The sequence below is a fragment of the Plectrocnemia conspersa genome, unplaced genomic scaffold, assembly GCF_051122295.1.
Source record: "Plectrocnemia conspersa isolate PC_06_02 unplaced genomic scaffold, ASM5112229v1 ptg000014l, whole genome shotgun sequence".
Classification (NCBI taxonomy): domain Eukaryota; kingdom Metazoa; phylum Arthropoda; class Insecta; order Trichoptera; family Polycentropodidae; genus Plectrocnemia; species Plectrocnemia conspersa.
The window spans coordinates 1060378-1082304 of NW_028277178.1; the positions used below are offsets into that span (position 1 = coordinate 1060378).

The 21927-nt window shown below is 29.4% G+C and overlaps 1 pseudogene; it reads right to left on the minus strand.

Annotated features, from left to right (window-relative positions):
• The window catches only part of LOC148225922 (uncharacterized), a 72039-nt pseudogene that overhangs the window by 43293 nt on the left and 6819 nt on the right, over positions 1 to 21927 (minus strand).

A 21927-nucleotide genomic window follows, 5' to 3' on the forward strand; every position in this document is an offset into this window, starting at 1 on the left:
TAAATCTACAAAAATACACGATAAAGAAAAGGAGGTAAGAATTCATTGTAACAGCAAAAATAATTTGCTGTAAAATCTGCTAATGAATATTAGTTAATATCATCATTACTTCCAAGAACAAATTCACCCGATGAAGTAAAAGCGGTAATAATAGAAATATCAAAAAATGATTACGGTTTAAAACATAATCATACTTATTGCAACATTGACCGTAGAATAAAAATTAATTTATAGCTATACTTTAATTCTACAATTGCTAAAAAAAATCGAGAGCATTGTTAAAAACGTACAGGCACCTAAATCTATTTAATTGATTCTTACTGAACATTGAGTCAATAACGACAAAACAATACCCAATTTTTTAACGAATGATGCATCCAACAAAAACAATACAAAAATCCGATCACAGTTGAGTATTTTTACTGAAACCTCAATTTTAATTTTTCTTAGAAAAAATATGTTTGTTGTAATATATTATTAAGTACTTTTTTTAATAGTAATTATTAATTTAAAGTACCCTAACCTAACCTATCCAAAAAAATAAATCCTTTATTTTTAAAAAGTAATTTTAATTATTATTTTAATTATGATATACCCAGGCATGCATGTGAGGGATTGCTTTTTGATGTTGAAAACTTACTATTAAAAATATTTGCTCTAAAGAGTTAATGAGTTAAAAGATTGCTTTGATTTTTTAGACCTAGAATAAAAAAAGTCATTATACGTGTGATAACGAGATTGTTATCTCCATATAAAGCACTTTATAAATGATTAATTCTTGGTTAGCGATACAGCTTTATTTTGTACAACAGAGTGAATAAGATACGCACGAAATCGTTTGGGAATTCGTATAAGATAGTGAAAATGGGATTCAAGGCTATAAGAATAATTTATCTTTAGCTGAATGTAAAATTTGCTTTGTGCACCATTTTATTGTAATTATGATTCAGCATGTTTTACAGCTAGAAATTTATTCAATTATGTGTTTCGAATTGCATGACATAATGTCATCTATGAAAAGCATTTTTTTTTACTAGCAACGTGAACGAGTTGACATTTTCCGACTGCTTACGAAAAAAAAATCTATCAGCGAAGCAAAAAAGTTAATAGAAAAGCTATTGAATACTTAAAAAAATAATATGAATTTGAAAACAGTTTATTAAAATATTTTGCAGTTATCGATCTTAAAAAAATCACATTAAAATTTTTGATGCGTTTAAGAAAATGACCGAAATATTGAGAAAATGTTACATATGGAATAAATGCCTGTATTTATTGTTTAATATTCGATATTTTAATATTAAAAAAATTTAACAGAGATGTTTAGTTGATGGTAAAAAATTACCATTATGGAAAAAAATCAGAAAAATGTACTGCTCTCTTTTTTAATAATAATAATATGACCATGTATAGCAATATTAATTCTGAAGTTTAATCCCCACGGCGTTCCGCAATTTTTTTAAATTTTCAACAAAAAGATCAAAAATGCAGAATATACACATTTCCACAATGCAAACACATTTCTTAATTAAAACTTTGGTCGCATTTCGCTCAGTAATAATTATATATATTAAATGATCCACCCACATGTGTGTGATGCTTTGTATCGATTGTTATAAATGTTGCCATTCGTATGACATACATTAATTAATTAAATATTACACTTTGTTTAATTAATTTTCCGACGAGCTTTGCTTTTCCTTTTTATGACGTTTAAATCTAAAATCTTCTGATGCTTTTGATGTGACACAACAGTCAACGGAGCTTTTGTCACAAAGGATTGGTCACAAATATAATAAAGCTTTCTACAGTAAAAAATCTATATTGAAATGTATACATATTAAAATATACATATAAATAAAAAAAAGTCGGTTTATATTATTTTAGTAGTGATATTAATATCGAATTTATATTATTTTAATTGATAATCTAAATTTTTAGATAAATATAGGAATTAAATAACGCACTTAAAAAATCCCATAAGGCAATGCTTAAGCCAGCTGTGATAAATATTAATATTAAAATTTATTTTATAGGCGGTAAAATCTCTTCAGTCGCTAAAGAGCTTAAATTCCTCATAACTGTATATAATAAATTATTTTAATATAATTTATAAAACTTTTTATATTACAAAACCTGTTTGCATTAATTATATATATTTATAAAAATTATAGCCTTTATAAACTCAAAAAATATACCGTTTCATTACAAATAATGTTATAACATTTTTCATTTTTATAATAATTTATTGGTAGTACTACCTGTAATGATTGTTACTTGTTAATATACCTATAAAACAGATTTGTGTACTTCGTATTTTTCAAGTTTTTTTGTGAGCGTAACAAGCAAACATGTATGCTTATCAAATATTTTAGCAAAGCAGGTATAAAATCCCAAATTGCAGAATCAGCAAAATTAAAAATTTTAAATCTACCTCTAAACAGTTATATACGCTAAAGATCTGTATAAGACAAAAATATTATTAAAGACTGAAATTGAACATAATTTTTAAATAAAGTCTATAAAAAATTATCACTAACCAATCACCGCCAGCAATTATTTTCTAGCAGTTTACCGCAACATCAATTGCTTGTATAAACAATTTATAACAAATTATCTCTAGCATATTTTACCGTCAAGAAGCAATAAAATATGTTCATGCAAACTTACTTATTCATTGGTTGAATAACGGTGTGGCAAATTTAAATAAAAATAATAATTAAATCAAGACGTAGTTCAAGTTGAATGCTGTTGTAAAATATTATGAAACTCAATTTGACAGTTGCGAAACGTCTATTTGCTGTTTAAACCCAAACCTAACCTAATAAAAGGTAAGAAAAACTATAATTAGTTTAAGAATTATCATAGGGTTAGGGTCTGGGGTTGAACAGCAAATAACAGTGAAGTAATACTTTAAATAGTATGAATATGATTTAAAATTATACTGAACAATATCAGTGAAACTATATTTGTTCCCTGGGCGAATTGTAAAAATAACACCTTATGTTCAATTTAAAGTTACCAATAAATTTATATAAATTGTATGTATTGCCTGGCGATAAAAGATAATTTGTAGGCTATAAATTGTTTTTGCGACCAATTGCCACGGCGATCAACTGCTAGCGATTAATTGCTGGCAGTGCTTTTCTGACGATAAATTTTCCGTTTAAAATATAAAACAGAACATTACCGTATCCAATCACTAATTTTAGGAACATTTAAAATTTCATTAGAGAACCACCACTTCGTTTCCGACTTGGAATAGCAATAGTTTAGCAGGGCTCGCACCAAGCGAAATTATACCGTACCAGCCGATACGACTCATATAAAATAATAAAAACAGTAGCTTTCGCTTCGACTATGACTAAGAATTCACTCAAATTCCCAAAAGTGTAACTCAATAGTCGATACAACTTGAATACTGCGAAGACGCAGTACTATATGAATATATTATATAGCCTATTTGTTATACAAAATTCAGTATTGAGACAGAAAATATGACTACAATTGATTTGTTATAAACTAATAGTAGGCAAATTTTGCAGCTTTACTTCAAAATTAATTTTAAAGTGCATTACGTCGAGCGGCGAGAGGTTTTCATTTTTTTTTCTATATTACACAATCTGTCTAGTGAAATTATATATTGCTCAAAAATGTCTATGAAACTCTATTTTACAGTTGCAAAGCTTACAGTTTATAATAAAACCATATGAAAGTTCTAGAACTAATTATAATTTTCAAGTTAAGTGCAAAATACAGAGATATTGCATATTGCTCTATAGTTTGTCTGCATTTTGATAGTACGTTATATTTTTAAAAATGTGATACCTATCCTTACTGATATTACTATGGACTTCTGATATAAGAGGACTAACCCGAATTTTTAACCGAAAAAATACCGATTTCTAATTTAATATAAATTGCACTCACCAAATTTTTTGGCGTCCTTTTTCTGCTTACAACTGTCACAGACACATTTATTTTTATCACTACACTTACAAACCACACCATATCACTATTTATATATATTTTTACTATTGACACTTTTTATCTATTTTAATATTTTTTGATACGTATAAAAACACTCGTCAATATGAACAGGAATTACACAACTTCTGCACATGTATGCTGTATCTTTCCTTATTCCATGTGCAGAATAAACACGACACTTTTTTCTCACATATTTCTCCTCACTTTTCATTTTCATTGGCTGGTGGATTTTAGCTTATCCAAAAGCCTTTCTGGTGGATAACAGCACGAGCACGACAATAAGTGGTAGAAACCATTTAAATGACTTCAAAATCGATAGATTCCATTGAATTCTGCATTCATTAATCAGCCTTACACAAAAGAAAATCTTTGAATTTATTTTTTCTGTTACGATTCAAATTTTGATAGATACTGAACGAATAAAACAATGCGCATTGAAACAAATGAAAAACATTTTTTTTGTTTATTTTTTAAAATAATAGGTAACTATGTAGGTATTGATCGGCGCAATCAACATCTCATATATTTATTATATTGAGTCTTATATATTGTAAGGCTGGTCGTTCTCTTTTTTCCCGTGTCTATCATACAGCTGTTATGAAAAGTATATATCATTCTGCAATCTCTTTTCTTACTTGATTTCCAATTGGATAAGCGTTTTACCTTTTCTGCCATGTTTCATCTGTAGGGGTTTTAATTTTATATTTTTGAGATTCTGGCAGACCCCTATTTTTCCGGGTTGTTCCAGTTCTGTTTCCCGTAAAAATAAATATTTTGCAAGTAAAACGCTATTTTAAAAATTGTTAGCATAAACTCAGTGCCACTTGTCCAGATATGGGTTTAGTACTTTCATTTCCGTGTTTACTTAACTTCCTGCATTTCCGGTGTATAATTTTAAATTACAAATATAACCGGTATCTGTTTCGCAAACAATTCTATCCAACATTCCATATTTGATTGAGGACTGAATACCCGAAAAATAAGTCTACCTTACCATGAAATCGTTCCCTCTTCCAGGGAAAAGTTTTTCTTTGACTAGTAAACATTTTTGAATTTGCCAAAAAAGTAAAAATAAAATCTTTCAATTTCGCCAGCCTATCTGTAGTATTTGAATTTGTTGCATTTTTAACAAAATGCAAAAAAGTTTTAAATTGTCTAAATCTATTTCTTGTAAATATAATTTTTTTTCTGAAACTATTATTTCGAGCAAACAATCGCCAATAAATAAATCGGCCACTTCTTCGATGCTTTTCACTATTGTTGGGAAAAACTTGTACCACTAGAATACCGTCGAAATCTCGATTATCCTTTGTTGCATCAAATTCATTCCAGTATTCTGGGATAAAATCACTATCACACTCACCATCACCGGATGAGTGTAAATTCATCACACGCGGTCTATGTTCACGTACACTTGAATTAGAATCACTTTTGCACATATCACTATATTCACAATCACTGGAGCGTTGGACAACGCGTCTTTAAAACTTCCCAAAAATGTTTCATTTCTTTCGTCCATTTTGGTGTAATTGAAAATATTTTTTTTAAATTAAAATTAAAAGCACAAAAGATCACCGAGAGAAATTCAATTTTCGCGATACGTTTCGATAGAGAAGAGACTAAATATACTGCATTCCTTCGATTATAAAATTTATTTTTTATCTGTATAGAATTACCAAATTCAAGTTTAATCGTGTATACATGTACATATATAAAAACTTTCGGTTAGTTTATATAATACTACGCTAAATGTCATCTCCGTTGCCTTTTCAAATGGTACCATTGTATTATTAAAAAAGATATGCTTTAAAATTGTTAATACATTAGATTTACAATTCCATTACGCCCGAATAATTTAAATTTGCTAAAAAAACATCAAAAACAACTGTTTCGATTCTCGCGAGTTCATCGCTCGTTTTACGCGAGCTTCGCTTTAAAATATTACGCGTGTGTTTCTACAATACTTGTGTGTGCGTGTGTGTGAGTGTGTGTGTGTATATATAATCCGAGAAATACTGATTCAGGATTAAATTTTGCCCGCTCGGTTGTCATGGAAATCCTCCAGGTCCGCGGCTCTTGAGGATTTTCCAAGAAACTCGGCTGTTTTTGCCCGAGGCGCGGCTAGGGACGACGCGGGACGAAACTTGTTGTGCTCACCTGAAAGCAAATTTTGTGTATCGGAATAGCTGCTAACGACCCTCAGATTTTCCTTAATTAGCCACAAAATATCTCATGCCTGTGTACATATGGAAAATGGAGTTAAAAACGCCAATACCGATAGCGATTGAATTGATTTTTGGTATATGCGGGATTCGAAACAAGGCAGATAAAGCGTGTAATTAATTTTATTTTTTGTTTAATAATTGAAAGGTCGCGAGTTCAAATCTATACAAGGTTTAGACTGTATTGTATCTGGTAAAATGAAATTAATATTAATAATTAATAATATGTGAGCCTCCATCGTCGTAGAATGGGAACCTCCCGATTACGCAAGTTTTGGAGCCCAATCACTAATCGATCCTAGATTGTATCTATTAATCCACAGTTAAGAGATTTCACGCGCATTGAATAATATTTTTTTGTGATTAATAATTATTTTTAAAAGATAAGAATATATTTTGAATGTCAATTGATGATATTATTAATGCTTCAGTTAAAAAAATAATTTCAAATAAATCAAACAAGCATGACATATGGCATATCAGATATAATAATATAAATTTAATCGTAATTAATAATATATCATTGTAACATTTTTTTTGCCACAAAGATAAGATATATTTATATATGAAAAACGCGCCGTTTTATAATCTGTATAATTTTTTTTTATATTAAATTCAGAATATTTTTTATAGACAAGCAAAAATTTTATGTTAAAGTTTTTATATAGCAAAAATATTTTTAATTTCATTTAACTAGATCAATAAATAAGACTTTTAGATATATAAATTAAATAATTTTATCTATTTTACTATCAAGCAATAATATAAATTTTAGCAAAAATCAATTTGCACATTACATAAGTAAAAACAAAATTATAATTAGGCAAAATGAAAAATAATAGGATAAAAAAAAATTTTAATTAATTTTTACATTACATAAAAAAATTCTATATTAAAATTTCTGAAATATATAATACTAGAATAAAAAATAACAAACCCCAAATATTAGTTTCAAGTTTTGCGATTAAAATAATTTTGAGATTAAGCAAAATTAGTATTGATTATCAGCTTTATATAAAGCGTTTATTTTTTTATTATTAAAAGTAATACTATCGTATGCAATGAATTAAAATAATGTTAAGCTTTTGACTCTTAATATATTGTAGAATATTTTTTTGCATATTTTTACATTAAATAGTTTTTAATTAAAAAAAATATTTTTAAAGAAACGAAGGTAACTGATTTGAATATTTCTACAAATTTAGGCTAATTTGTTTTTAAAAATTCTAGGCAAAATATTATGTTACAATATTTTTGAGCCAAAGCTTAAAAAAAAATTATTCAAGAAAATTTAAACTTACTTTGCGAAATATTCCCAAATTATTTTTAAAACTAACAAAACTTAACCAAAATACGTTTTCTTTGAAAGATTTTTATTTTTTGTCATTATTTTGATCCAAGAAAGTTTTAAGTCCATGTAATTATTTTATTTTGGCAAATTTTTAATTCGTATAAATTCTGCAAAATGCGTATCTTTTAATCTGCTAAATGTAGAGCTATAAATAAGATACATAAATTATGTATTACAACATTAAGGCTATTAATTTTTTCAGAATTTTTCAATATTAAAAATCAATACTATTTTTGCCTAATCCCAAAATTCTATAAATATTTTTAAAATTAACAGTTTTACTTCCAATTTTTTTTTATACATTGAAAAAACAATATTTTTTAATTTTTCAATCCTTGTTATTACTTATGTTTTTTAGGATCAGGAAATCTGTAACATTTTTTCGATCTTTGAAAAATATAATATTGTAAATATGCTTTAAATTTATTTTCCATTATAGCACCTTTCGAAAGAGTCTCGCAGATCAAACTTTGAGAAGGACTGTCATAAGACAGACGTCACGACAGGTACGAGGGACATTCTCGCCATTATCGTTTCATATCTTTCGGCAGATGGCTCTCGAAACTTTGTTACGATTCGGAGTGAGCCAATTGGCTGATACACTTTGCTACGAATAATTCGCTTTACGGCCCACAATGAAACTTAGCGCGTTAACTCGACGCGTAACCGCGTTTGTGTCACAAAGCGATACAATCACCATAAAATTTAGCTGCCGTGTATTGCGGTGGGCTTAACCCTTTTAACGCGCTTGTTTCCCTAAATTTTATTATGATGTACCACCCGAGGAAACGGGCCACGTTATTTGCTTTGCGGCGATAAAGCGCCTCTGGCGGATATCGACAATTTTCTCGCGGGACTTGTTTCGGGTAAAGTGTTGAAAATGTACCTATCGTATATTCAATCAATTTTGAATGTGTTTAGGGCAAACCTTTTCGGATGAAATCCATCCGATCCATAGTACAGAAACACTTTTATTTGTTCGTTCCATCGCAACTTTATATTTGAACTTGGGCAAACGCTTAACAGACATTGTCAAATTTGAGCATAACAGATCAAAGATTATTCTTGGGAAGATCTGTGTATATCCAAGAGATATTAGTATTTTTACGCTTTAAAATTGCTCTCATTTGACACAAAAGAGAGTAGGAATAGTATTTCTGATCTATGACATATCCAGAAAAAAGGCTATTTCTCAAAGATTTCTTTCGAGACGCTTCAAATTCTATAATGGATCTCAATGCTCATTGTACCTGATCTAGTCGCGATGAGTGTGTTAGACAACATAAAGAAATAGAATCAGATAGATTTCGGTAATTCTTTTTTAATTACAGTGAGTTGCAAAATGAATAGGGACAGTACCAATATTTTTTGGTTTTCATGTTTACATTACCACTATTATTAAATAACTTAGTTTTTATGGTCACTTCTTTGTTATTTTATCTGCTGGTATCACCACAAAAGTAGCAGCACTAGCAAAGTGTTACATATGTTAAAAATTTAAGTTTATTTATACGTTGCAAGCATTTTTGTAAAAACACGTGATCGAGAGTCTCATAAATAAATGTATAATAATTATTTATCAGTTTAGCTATACTGAAACGTAATTAATTATTATATAACTATCAATTTGAAACCGAATTTTGGTCAATAGGAAGGCGCAAAAACAATTATCACTTCTCAGAAGTCAAAAATTCACGTCAAAAGCAATAAAATTATGTTGGCGCCGTCGCAGTGGGAACGCTCGGCAACGAGTAATAATTGTTTTTGCGCTCTTCTATTCTCGCTTATTGTAAATAGTAAGAGTCTTAATATAAACGCTAGATAACCGAACGTTTCCACTGCACGATTGTATTGTCTTTGACGTGGATTTTAAATCCTCTTGAATTTGGCCAGAAAAATGCATGTCATTTAATAAAATACTATAAAATGGAAATACTAAAAAATTGACCACAAAAATTGGTACAAACAAAATTTATAAAAATTCACACTGCACCATTACCAAAATATTATTGCAAATTATTAAAAAAATAATAATAAGCTATTGTTTTTGAAAGTAGTATAAGTCCATTTATTTATTCATTGAAATATTTAAGGTTTGTGTTTGAATCAACTTAAAAATATTGGCAAACGTTAGTTAATTCGGGTAATGTTTTTATTACTATAAACTAATTAAATGTTATTGTGCAATAATAATTAATAAAAATTAAAATAAACGATATTTGCAACAAATGGATTTATACCACTTTCAATAATAACAAATTATGAAAAATATAACAATAGTCATTTTAATTTCTTATTGTAATAAAAGTTAGCTTTTTTTAAATGTATTTTTATTGTGAATAAACTAATAATTGAATTTATTAAGTAATAATTGCAGAATTATTATAATAAATTCATAAAAAAACTAGTATAAAAAGTAAATTACATCTTTATGAAAACTAATAATAAGAAACTTATTTATATTTTAATACTACTTTTCCTTTACATTTAGCAATATAAGTCAGTAAACTCATCAATTATAATTATCACGAATGGACTTATTCCACTTTCAATAAAAATATTCATGCGATAACATTCCACACCTTAACTTATTTTGACTAATTTATGAGTATTTAATGTATCATTGACTGAGTTATCATAAATATAAAAGTAGTACATTATTATCTAACTAATACTACCAATAACTCATTTTTTCAAAAATGAACTTACACCACTTTCAAAAAATGACTACCTCAGTTGTTTTTTTTTTTGTTTATTAAATCTTTCGTTGTATCCTGACCGGTGAAAGCCCAATGCGTTACAACGAAGTAAAGCTGGACCTACTATGTAAGTCAATAAGAAATAATGAACACCTACAAATAAGTATCAACCACCAGACTGAAAGACTGGGAATCGGTGACACGTATATTATTTATTTTAAATTATTATGTGCAATATAAAGTATAACCAATAGATGTCACTGCAGCTAGGGCAGGTTTTTTAATAATAGCACATTTTTTATAAATAAAAATTCGAGTGTCGCTGCCGGAGCTCGAGCCCGCAACCTCAGAGTTACTAGTCTAAGAGGTTACGGACTATGCTATTCCGTCCTAAATTTATATAATACATTCTGATGAAATATAACATGAAAAAACGAAGGCACATTTGATATTTTTTAATAAGAATAATCTGTTAACTTTTTCAGCTGCTATTAAAAAGATCTTTCCCGCATATTGTGAAAGCAATAGTGAAAAACATATTAGCTCTGCCGAAAATTTAGTAGAAGATGTTTGAAAATGAGATCTTATAATAAAAAATTAATCAGTAATATCAGTATTAGTAAATTTATAAATTGAGACTTAGGGGTTGTATTAGTAAATTTTAAACATTATTTTGGATATTTAACGCGTTGCGATACTACAATGAATATTAAACGCTTCATTGTTCGTTCCCAACATAGTGTGTGAATTTTTAACAAATCAGAGCATCACCGAAATTTCGAAGGGATAACCGAAATTTTGCAAACGGCTCTAGCCGCTCGTTAAAGCAAGTTAATTTCCCCTCGGCGCATAATCTCCGAAAGATTAAATATTAAAACACAAAGCAAACGAATCTGAGAATATTAAATACTGAAATTAATCATAAATAATAGATCCATTAGCCCTTTATTATTTTTTAGTTAATTAGATATGTCTGAGAACAAAGAAAATTCTAGCAATAAAAAAGTTATAATAAATAAAGCTGACTATCTTATGGCAGTGAAAGATAAATATTAGCTAACATACAACATTCGATCTTTAAAAGTTCGAGGTTTATAAATAAAGGGAGAATATCAGACATCTGACGACATACATTTTACTATAAAAGCAGATCTTTCACACCCCAAAATATATTGATATTTTTGCTAAGCCATTATTAATAGCCTATTTTGCTCCTCACTTAACCACAATTGACCAAATTAAAGTAAATTGTTTTATATATACTCATATATAATTATTACATTTTAAAATTAAAATAACACTACATCAATACATTAATACAAAGTGTGGTTAGAATTTCTCAGAATCATTACATCATTCATGAATAATTAAAACTTAATATATAGACTATTATAAAATGCATGACATCAAAGGGAGTCTGTAAATGAGCATGGTAATTACGTCTATTAACCTTTTAGTTGCCGAGCCTTTTGGATTATCTAAAAAACTATGTACTGCATAATTAAAAAATAATATTTAGAAAAAATGTAATTCACTCGCAAATAAAATACTCCACAGCCCATAAATAATACATCTGACTGTATCTTTAATGATGAAAAAGCAATAGCTGATATATCTGATTTTGGCAAGCAAAGTGTTAAGACACTATTAGAAACTTACGTAATATATGTATTGCTCTTAACCTATACAAGATAAGATATGTAATATTATTAACAATTTAATTCTTACTTCAACTATGTTATTAGTTTTTTTTTCAAAGATCTTTCTTCTCTGATTTTAATTTTACACAAAATATATGAGAGAAACATATGCTTTTTTGGTTAATATTTATACTATATTTTACATGTATGCTGTGATTATATTTATTTAGTGTATAAACAATTAGCTTGATTAGCTAAATAAATTATTAAAAATTAATAAATAAATATCGAAAGCTAAATTTTAATATGTCCTATCAAATAAATATGCACGTGGCTCCGTCATAAGAAAGCCTTTCTTTATGGTAAAGTGTCAAGAGTATGAAAAAGAAAATCTTAGGCGCGTATGAAACGAACCACCCTCAGTAATAAGGATATACAAAAACGTCCTTTACCACCTTTGTGCTCGCACATTTCGCACATGTGAATGGAAAAGGCTTCGCGGGCGGCCGAGCGTAAGACTTTATTGACATTCAACAGGTGGAGCCTAGGGGTGGCCCACACCAGCCCTTAGAGCCGCCATCCAGGCATAGGGTGGGACCTAGGAGAGGAGGGACGGGCCGCTCGTTAATCCTCCCGAGGAAAACAAGGAGGAGAGTTTTAACGCGCAAGATTTTAGTGCTTGAATTTTTATAGGGCGTTAATGCCCTGCGGCCGACGGGCTTTTAGGGACGACTTCTCTCGCCCTTTACGCGTCTTTACGACCCGATCCGACCTTCGATTTGATTGTCCTTTTTTACGCACCATATCAGGACAATGGCTTGGATCGGGGATTACTATAGAGCGAATATGTGCGAGTTGTACCGTATTTATAGTATATATTGTACTTTACTATCGTACCTTAATATATGGTATATACATACTAAGTATTACAAATATAAAAAAGGTATAGTATTTCATATGTGTATATTTAATGTGTAACTTGTTTGACTTAAATTTACATAGATCTACTTGAGTTATATCAAAAAACATTCATATCTCTGATTTTATAAAATACAACAATATAATTTTCGTGATTTGAAAATCAATAGGAAAGATTTTGAACAATTTATTTTATTAAAAACATAATTTTTTTAGTATTTTTTACTGTCGTTATATACATATATAATATATACGAAATAAGTAATAATAATAAATATAAAAATCTAGACCGCTCTGAATTTATATTAAAGCCATATGCTACATAGAATCAATCAAAAAAATATTATATGGTAATTATGCACATCATTTGTTACACTACCACATACATCTCATTTATATTTCCTTGCGTCGATATTTACATCGCACGGTAGCTAACGACGAATCCGAAAAACAGTGTCATAAAATTGTAAAATTTTCATTTCGACGCAAGAATTTTTATTTGTGCGAGCGAAAAAAATCAAATTAGAGTCGTGAAAATTTCGTTACGGTGTCTTCGCTCAAACCTCTCCTTTTTAGTATTTTTTGGGGAAAAGGGGAGGCTTTTAATATTATGTATAATTTGATTTTTCAATTTATACAAATTTATAAAAGTATCCATATACGTTGTAGTATACTTAAAAGCATAGCTTAGATAAAAGCATACTTTGTATTTGCAAGATATTATTTTAATATTATAATATTTCATGGTATATGCGTAGACTATAAATTATATTTTGCTACATTTCTCACCACATGTTGCTTTATAAACAAATATATATTAAGTACAATAACATACGAGGGTTATATGTCCATTTATAACACACGATACATTTTATTATTCTACGTATTATGTTCATATATTAGGAATCTGATCAGGGTTCATATTGGTTCATTATTACGGTTATCGCCATATTTTGTTAGTAAATATTTGTTGATTAGATCTATTCAGTTAAAAAATGGATTCAGTTACATTGAGCGATTTTCGCAATATATAACACCACTATCATAATATATTGTAATTGAACAAATGTGTTTTGAAGCAATTGCATTTCAGAGTATAGACTGATGATTTTTTTTTAATAACTTAATATTTTTTATTTATATTAATACACTAAAACGTACATATGTTGTACTAAAATCACAACTGAATCTAGATTGAGTCTCAGAGTACTACAATATTTTTGCATTCAGAATATTTTTTATGATGAGTTAAAAAACACATTCAGTACATTTCTCATTAGTCTTTATAGGATTCGTCACATCGTTCAGCATTATTTTTTTTTTTGGGTAATGTAATAAAAGTTGCCTGTAACTAATATTTTAAACATATTCTTGTATATCTAAATAAATATGTAATATGTTATTTATATTAAATATAATAACTTTAATAACTAGACCAGCTATTGTATTTTTACACAATTGCTACAATATTTAAAATGTAGTTTATCATTTTTTGAATATGTACTTTCCTAGTTCTTGCTTTTTTCGAATAAACTATTTTTTTATTACTTACACAAAATATCTAAAAAAATATTAAAATAATCTATTATGACAAACTACGACACATTAGTACATGTAAATATATTTTTTTTAAAAAACGATTTTGCTGCATTTTTTTAAGAGTTTTCTACAATATTGTAGTTTATATTTTATTGCTAATGTATAAATACTTTCAATTTAAAAAATTTAAATTTTTAAATAAAAAAAACAATGAATAAGTTTAATCAAAACTATAGGAAACAGAAGAAGATTTGTTTTGAAGTGTTGAATTGTCAGAATAGTTTGTGCTCGTTAGTTTAGTTAATTGTAACTTTGTATTTGTATCTGAAACCCATAAGCATTTTGTTTAAAAATAATGGATAAATTTAGTGAAATAATACCTTAAAGTATTGTAATGAAGTTTGGAGTTTGTCAAAGTAAACGTGTATACAAAATAAAATTAAAATAATATTTGAGATATCTTAACCATAAAAGCCTATAGAGAATTAACTATTAAAAAACACGAGCTTTCCCTTCAGAATCATGCTATTTTGTTAGTGTAACGCACAACGCATTTAATATTTTTATTAATATTTAGTTAGTGAATTATAGATGTTTTCATAATAAATCAGAAATATTTATCATAATGAGATTAAAAACAACAGATCAAAACCAATGTCGGTCATCGTGTTTCGTACATTTATAATACATATTATTATTACATAACATTTTTTTAATATTTTGAAATTGGTGGAATTTACACGAATTTACACGAAATATTTACAAGAGCTATTTTGAAAACCAGTTTAATAACGATATAATTAAACAACGGCAGTTAACGTGTCCTTAAATTGTATTTAAAAATAACAGAAAAAATGTAAAAAAAAAATTTTTTAACATTCGTTTAAATTTAATTATTAATTTCATTGATTTTTACTTTTTTCTAACATTTTTTCTCAGTTTTTTCACAACTTCTTCCTGTTTAGAATAGCTGGCATTTTAAAAAAGATTGCGAATCAGACTGCTTAACAAACACAGCAGGAATATTTACAAGAACGATTTTCAGAATATAGAATAGGTTTTTTAAAACTAAGACTAAGTCACAAATAAATAACCAAAAAAATGCAAAAAAAAAACTTTTTTATTTTCTTAAATCCTGTTTCTTTTAAAATAAGGTCTTTAAAAACCAAAAAAAAATATATTTTTCAATTATAACTTACAATGTTTTTTACCTATAAGATTTTTTAATGGAATAGCGAATTTCTTAACAATATTTTATACTATCGATTTTTGGAAAAAAAGTCATGTTAATATATTTTATTTTCTTAATTATATATATATTTATTGTTTGTGTTATTTGTATGTGATTTAAGATGGATTTATTAAAAGTTCTATTATTTTTGGTATAACAAAAACTACAGCAGTTATCGTGTCGGAATATTTTTTTAAGAAATCTAAAATCACATACAAATAATTAAAACAAAAAATATGTATAGTATTAAAAAAGTATACGATATTGTTACTGCAATCAAAACTATATTAAGTATTTGATAAAGAGTTACAGACTAATAAAATTACTGACCGTTAAACTCAAAAGTTACTCATCATTTATTATTCAAAACTAACCATTTAAAATGTTGTCTGACTTAAATAAGCTATATATTCACCAGTCGTAACAATTTGGACGAAATTAGTTGCGAAAGACTTGCTAAAAAGACCTCATAAAACTAATCGACGTAAACAAATGACATTACTTCTTCATTAATTAATCATTAATCTTCTGTCGTTCACCAAAACGGTGACAACTTCTCTCGATGCCGGAATTCAAGTAGACGTCGTGTATACAGATTTTGAGAAAGCCTTTGACAAAGTTTGTCATACGTTATTATTAAAAAAATTGTCGAACCTCGGTTGCTCAGATAATTTAACTCGGTTATTTTCATGTTATTTGAGCAATCGTAGACAGTTTGTAACGTATGGTGGCCGATTGTCAAAGGAATATTTTACCCCTTCGGGGGTTCCTCAAGGATCCAATCTGGGACCTCTGCTTTTTGTGTTATTTATTAATGACATAAATACTGCAATTAAACATTCAAGTTTTCTTCTGTACGCAGATGATTTAAAATTATATAAATGCATTCGATCTGTTGCGGACTCCTTCTCTCTACAAAGTGATTTAGACTCTCTGTGGAGATGGGCTTCCGTTAACCGTCTGCCCTTTAGTGTCGGAAAGTGCCATACTGTGTCATTTTCTCGATCCCGTTCGCCATCAGCTTATTTCTACCATCTCGGTGGTAACATTTTGACTAGAGAAACTTCCATTAAAGATCTCGGAATCACTTTCGAGAGCAAATGGAGGTTCTCTCTACACATACACGACGTCTGTGATAAATCTTCCAAGATGCTCGGCTTTGTTATGAGGAATGCCTTTCACTTTGACGATCCGTCAGTTATTCGCATCCTCTATGACACCTTAGTTCGTAGCATTCTTGAATCGGGATCTATAATTTGGAATCCCCGAATAGCCAAATATTCCCTTTTAGTGGAAAAAATTCAAAAAAGGTATTTAAGATACCTTTACAAAAGGACATTTGGTTATTATCCGTACTTATATCCCAGCGCCTTTCTTTTAGGAGCGTTGGGATATGATTCGCTGAGTTCTCGCAGAAAGCTGTATATCGCTAAGCATTTTTTTAAATTACTAAAAGGTGCTGTCGACAATCCAGCTATTCTCGAGGAATTCCAGTTTTGGGTTCCTGAACATTTTCGAGAATCACGATCGAGACCTCTTTTGATGACCGTTAGGGCTAGGACATCCGCACTTGCCGACTCGCCTATGGCTGTGGCCATCCGGCTCCTTAATACGCTGGCATTACATATTGACCTATTTAATGTCAGCTACGAGGAGCTGATCCGGTTTATTTCATTTAATTTTAATATTTTATAATTTTTTTGTTATGTTTAAGTATTTTTATATTTATGTATATATACTTTTTTTTATGTTTTATAAATTTAAAATTTGTTTTCGACCATCGTGGCGCATTGGGGTAACCTGTTAGGCCACGATGGTCTTAATTTAATCTAAAATAAATAAATTACATATTGGAACGGACAGATTCATTTATAGTTTTAAAACACTTGCATATAAACACTAAAAAGTCAGTGCCAAATGATAAAAAATTTAGTTTTGCGATTTTTTTTAGCATTACATAGAAAGTAACAAAAATTCTAGTTCCACGGCAAATCATTGCGATTGGTCAGATGACCAATCATTAAAAGGGACGTTGGACTTTTCTAAATGTTTAAGGCAGAAGTCAGAACACTGCTATACATAAGAATTATTTCCATCAGAGACTTCAGTCAGAACTTGCCATTAAACAACCACTGATTTCGACCGAATCTACCGAGACATGAGAAAGCTGTTGATTTTTACATTGATCGCTTAATTTAGTCCAGCAAAAGCATTCGCTCTAACTCATAAGAGATCAACCCAATCTTCGATACGACTTGACTCAATATTACGGCAATAACCTACATGGTTATTTACGCGAGACTTATTAAAAAAATTAATAAAAAAAAACTGCTTTTTTTACACTAATGCAGAATAAAGTATTTGACTCTCAAGACTTTGTAACTCGGTAAAAAAAGTAGCTCGTTTGTTCTTCGATTTGCAATCTACATAACTTATTCATGTAAATTTTCAAAAGAAATGTTCTTCCTGCGATCAATTTCGATTATATCAGGCTACTTTTAACCGCGCCGCTCGTTTCGCGGTGCCTCGACATTTTTATTAATAAGTCGCGTATTGACTTTTGACGCGCGAGCTTTTTATTTATTATTTGCTCCCCAGAACAACGAAAAAGTCATTCGTTTAATGCTTACTCAAAAGGAGCAAATAAAAGGTTCTTTTGTAATATTTATAGTAATTCCTCGGAGCGGCGTTTGGCAACAAAGACCAAAGCATCGCTGTAGGGTTCGTTCGTTTCGCGTATGAATTTCCATTTCGCTAAAAATAACAAACCCTCCCACCACCGCACTTTGACGGTTTGAATTTTGCATTTGCTCATTTCGTGCGAGAGAGAGATAAAGAGAAAGAGAAAGAGAATACATCAACACACTTTTTCTGATTTTGAGCGATAAAACGACAATTAAGTGGGAAGAGGGCAATCCCTATGTTCGCCCACGCCTGGGCTAAGTTACCACTGGAGTTTTAAAAAAATAATGGAAAACAGACTTTTATTATTTTAACGTTAATTTTTCTCGAGCACTACTACTCTTAGGTTAAAAGGTAAGGGGAGTTTGTATAATGTACATATACATTCATATCGCAAAAAAATGGGTCAAAATATTTTATTTTTATTTTAAATAACAATAATTTTGAATCATAATTTTGTCAGGACCACCCATAATCGTTGTTTACTTTATTTTTATTTTTTTATATTAATTCTTTCGTTGTAATCTGACAAGCGTAAGCCCAGTGCGTTACAACGGGCAAATCTGTACAAATTGAGTAAATCAATCAGACATAATGAATACCTGCAAGTATTAACCAACAGACTGAAAGTCTGGGAATTGATGACATCTATAATATTAATTATAAATTAATATGTGCTAGACAATTTTATTATCAATAGATTTTAATAATAGCGCATTTTTTATAGATAAAATTTTAAGTGCCGCTGCCGAGGTTGTTAATCTCAATCGTTACATAAGAAATAAATAACAACAAATTTTGTCTTAAAAACAAAAATAAACACCTTTTTAATAAAGGCCATGACAGTATTATACAAAACAAAAAAGTCTGGTTTCACTAAAAGTCGTCAGTGATAGCTAAAAGACGTTTGAATTTTCTCCATTATTTAAATAAAATAAGCCGGAATACTACCGTTCCTAATTACTTCCGACAGAACTTGACGATGACTTGATGGAATGACGAGAGTTTAACTAAACTTTTACCAAACAGAGCTACGCCGAATCGACCAAGATGATCTTAAGAAGCTCGAAAAAAGCAATCGCTTCTTCTTCTATCGTTTAACTGGTCCAGTTTAGCAGTCACCCTGAATCTTTAAGAGTCTAACTGGAACTTTAAACGATCATTATTGCATAAAAACAAAAAGCTACTGGATTTAAACCGCTATATTCAAGTGTTTATGGTAATTCAACTTTGCTGTTTAGCTACTTTAATTTTTTTTATGAAACTATATACACTAAAAAAAATCTTATCACAATATCAATAACATTTATTTTATAATTGACTTAAACCTATAATTTAAATCTTTATTTGCTCAATCTATAATAAACAAATTATGTTTTCCCTATTATTTAATAAAATTATTTTAAAATATATGAAACTACTAAGCATATATACTTTGAAAAAAAAAATAAGGCGCTAGCTCTGAGACTAAATAGCGTGATTGGTTATTAAATATTTAATATTTAACAATATCATCAATAAATAATGACCCGTTTCCTGTTTAGAAATATGAAGGAAAAAAACATTTTGCGAAAAAATTCTACATTGTTTTGCTTTTCAAATATTCAGAAAACTCTTCCTATCTATTTATTTATATATTTCCATCTTGCTCTTTATTTCCCTCTCGTCGTAAAGGTCATTTCAGTAATATGTCACATATTAAAATATCTAGTACGTAAGAGATTACGGATTATACCCTTTTCACCGTGGCGTGTCGCGTAGCATTGCACGCATGTTTCCGCCCCAAGGATTAAGGTCGACTTTTGTCAGGAGCAAAGCTCAGTTTATCGTTCAGAGGTCCGAAGTGCAAAACAATAGGGGACACGTCCAGAAGTCCTTATTGCGCAATTTGTGCGTCGATTTCACGTCTCGCCTATTTATCACGCGACTATCGAGCCGCGGTTTTACTTTCGCAAATAGGTCACGTCTCTGATGGCTTTCGCACTTTTCACGAAAAAATTAACAACTTTCCACTTTGAGTTTCGAGGACTGGTTAAATTTATGCAGCGCCAGGCGCTCCCTTGGGGTCAATGTTGAATAAATGTAGATATTGAACATGTAAAATAATTTAATAATAAAATACTGACATATATGCGCTTATAATTCAGTGCTACAGGAAGAATAATAGATCCTTACTGTTAAAAAGCCTAAGCATCACCTAAAAGCAGACAATTCAGTATGAACTTATATTTGGAACTACTGCCGAGGCTTTGCCACAGAAGTAGCTGCGCATCCAGAGAGCCTGCACAACCAGAGCACCTCCAGAATCTGCACGTCAGATGCTGTGCCAATAATAGCCGCTCTGCACTCAAAACAGAAACGAATAAACTTTAAAGAATGTCTTTATCAAAACAGATCAAATAATAATTTATGAATATTTTTCTAAAGACCATCCGTTGGCGTTGAAGCAGTAATACTCGTTAAGCTTGAAAGTCATACTTGGAGGCCAGTGAGCAGCTTCCTTTTGAAGTACGTCGACGAGGGGATTAACCACTTATCGACCGTTCACTAGTAGGTCTTCTTCTAAGAATATCCAAAATCTGACAACTCACAGTTCAAGTCACAGACACGAAATACTATATACAGCAAGTTCTATACATTTATTATATCAATAATTTCAGCTCATCTGCAAATGTAAGATATTTCGAATTTTATGCTTACATAATTTTAATTTCTAAAATAATATTATTTTTTAAATTATAATATTTCAGCCATATTAAAAAAAATATAATACAAAAAAACTAGAGCATCATTAGGGGAGAGATTAACGAAAGAAGATCAGACAGACATCGCAATATAGCTATGCCATTTTAGAGAACATTTTGGGTGCAAGTAAACTGTGAACAAAATCAAAATCATTAATATAATAGTAAAAGAACACGAATTTTAATTTTAAATTTTGCGTGAGAATTTTGGTTCAATTTTTTTTGTCAGTGAATACTTAACAGGTGCGCGCGTAGATGAAAGGTCGATTTGTTTTGTGAGTATTACTTTCACGATGATATAATATTTTGGCGAGCGTTAGTAGTTGCTTTTCAAAAATTAATTCAAAATAAATTTAAATACCTTAACAAAAAATGCAATAGTCATTAAATCGCTAAAAAGTAGTTAAATATATGTAGGAGCTTTAAAAAATAAATATAATACTTATTCTTCCATATCACAATTATTCAAAACTATTAGGAAAATCTATTATATATCTAGAATTGGGGTGAATGAAAATAATTAAATTAAAGTCAATGTTTTACTATCATATAAATATATAATATTATACATCAAATTGTCAACAATTTGTCATAAGTACTTCTTCATAAGAAAATTCTTTGTCTTTTGTTAGATCTTGTTACAGTACAATTGTCAGGTTTATGTTTTTGTGTTAAAGTAAAGCTTCTACCTCCAAAGTCAGATTTTTTTACAGTTTTATCATTAGATTTGGTAGAATTCTGCCTCATTTGATTGATCTTGTCCATTCTAGCAATCCTGGTGTGTTGTCTCAGCTTGATCCTCAGCTTCTTGTCGCTTTTGATGATCCTGCACCATTTGTCGCTGATCAAAGAAGCAGTATACAAAGAGCGTCCATCCAGCATTCTGTAAAAAGAAGAAAAAATATTAGATA